The sequence below is a fragment of the Mus musculus genome, chromosome 7, assembly GCF_000001635.26.
Source record: "Mus musculus strain C57BL/6J chromosome 7, GRCm38.p6 C57BL/6J".
Lineage (NCBI taxonomy): Eukaryota > Metazoa > Chordata > Mammalia > Rodentia > Muridae > Mus > Mus musculus.
This window is the reverse complement of record NC_000073.6, coordinates 37,823,928-37,826,299: the sequence shown is the minus strand read 5'-3', so window position 1 is coordinate 37,826,299 and position 2,372 is coordinate 37,823,928. Positions and strand designations below refer to the sequence as shown.

The 2,372-nt window shown below is 44.9% G+C and overlaps 1 non-coding gene across 1 annotated transcript; it reads left to right on the top strand.

The window, feature by feature from the left end:
- The first annotated feature begins 1,952 nt into the window (after positions 1 to 1,952).
- Gm22302 lies at positions 1,953 to 2,058 on the top strand. The gene has a single exon (XR_003946915.1). It is a non-coding gene; the product is annotated as a U6 spliceosomal RNA (small nuclear RNA).
- Positions 2,059 to 2,372: the final 314 nt, after the last annotated feature.

Below are 2,372 nucleotides of genomic sequence, written 5' to 3'. Positions count from 1 at the left end.
CAGAGCTATCCCTCTCTCCATCAGTGCAGTGACTGCCTCTAGGCTGCCACTCTATGGACACTTGGGGTCCTGTCTTTGGTTTAGAGAAAATTTACAGATGATCCCCCACCCCCAACACACACACACACACACACACACACACACACACACACACACACACACACACACACACACACACCAAAGAATTGGCTTGTCTGAGAACAACCAAGGACAGAAAATTGAGCCTCTGCCTCCAGTGGAAATGCAGATTTCCTATTGAAATACAAATCCTTCCTTTCAAAAGGTCAGCTGGAATGGTACTTAAAAAAAGAATTGCAGCTGCTTCCATAGGACACTGGAAACAAAAAAGTCCCATCCAAGAATACTCTCTGGCCCTGTGCCCACAGCGTCTTCTTCTGATTCAATCGGCTGCGCTAACTTTCCCTTCTAGCCTGTCGCTCTTCCTTGTATGTCTGGAGAGAGATGGTCAGTCAGACAGAGACTATTGCTCACGTGACCTCTATAACAAAGTAGACCTTCCCAGGACAGAGGTATGGGACGAGGATCTTCTCCTTTGCCTACTCTTGTCCTCAGACAGGGTTAGCTTGGTCACATTCTGTTTCCCTGCCCTCCCTTCTTTCCCCACCTCCCTCTACCCCTCCCTCCCCCTTAGATCTTATTTTTTACATAGAGATGTACAGTATTAGGTTGATCTGAAACTCTGAACTTTCTTGCCTCTACCTCCCTAGTGCTGGGCATACAGGCACAAGTTGCCCATCATGCCCAGCCAGTCTATTTCTTGACATCCTAGTGTCAAGTTTTGGCCAGGAATGATCATCCTCCATCCGTGTTGACTCAGGAGTGGCCATGGCCTTGAATAAACGCTCTCCCCATTCTTTTATGGCCTCACTTGACATTGCCCGCCTCTCCACATTTCAGGTCCTTCCAGCCCCTACTCCCTGGTCCTTTAGAGACATTTTCACAGCCTTCTGTGGGGCTTCTGGATCTACCTGGCTGGTGGTGGAGCAGGCGAGACAGTCATACCACCAAGCAGGTGTGTGTGCTTATTTGTTGATCTACACCTACTTTATTCTGGAAGCATTTAAAGTGTATGGCAAGAAACAAATTCAGTAAAATAGCATTAAGATATAAAACAGATTAGGGCGAAGAGAAAACAAGGCATGAGACAAAATGGAGGCCATGGGGTAAAGCCCAGGTAGAAAGTTATATTTGGGAAGGCTGTGGGACTGGCAGGGGCTCTAATAAGTAGACTCAAGGCACGACTGTTGGAAATTTCTGTAAAATAGGGAGAACTGACCCCTGTTACAGACACACATGGTTTTGCTTCATAATAAGGATTGTGTCTTAGTCTTTTAAAAGGAAATAGCAAGAGCATCTATAGAAGATACACAGGCTCTAATGACTCCTTGGATACAACATGAAAGGAGAAGCTATGTAGCACTATCAGCTGGTGTGGACTTGTGAAAACTCACTTTGCATGTGTTCCTGGGCACCTTAATGGTATTTCTTCTCTTCGGCCTTCTCTAAGTCAGTTGCTCAGACATAGATTGATTCGATCCTTTGGTTTCCCCTCCATATGGCCCCAGTGGAACCATGAGCCCAGAGGATTTTTCCTCCCTTATATTGGCTCCTGTTAGGTGTTTTATCAAAGTGCTACCAAAGTGGGCTGGAGAAATGGCTCCACTGGTTAAGAGCACTGGCTGTTCTTATACAGAACCTGGGTTCAATTCCAAGGGTCCAGATGGTGTCCCATAACTGTAACTCCAATTGTAGGGGATCTGAGGCCCGCCTTTGGCCTCTGTGGGCACTGCATGCACATGGTGCCCACTTTCATGCAAGCAAATCACTCACCACGCAATATAAAAATAAACATATATATATGTTTATACAATATATATTTATATAAATAAACTTTTGAAAAGTGGCACAAGGTAACTTTTTAAAAGAATCGTGTGCTCGCTTTGGCAGCACATACACTAAAATTGGAATGATACAGAGAAGGTTAGCATGGCCCCGTGCAAGGATGACACACAAATTCAGGAAGCAGTCCATATTTTTTCGAGTTCCTACCCTAATGCCACTTGATGATGGATTGTGTATGGGAATATAAGTGAAATAAACCCTTTCCTCAAAACCCAAAAAGGATTTGTTTATTTTACTTCATGGGTATGCATTTTTGCCTGCATGTATGTACGAGTTGTGAATGCCTTGTAGGAGCCCCTGGAACTAGGGTTACAGATGGTTGTAAGCTACCATATGGGTGCTAGGGATTGAGTCCTCTGCAAAAGCAACATGTGCTTTTAACCACTGAGCATCCCTCCAGCCCCCACACAAGTAATTTAGCATACTTGTATATTGATAGAACCATCCCA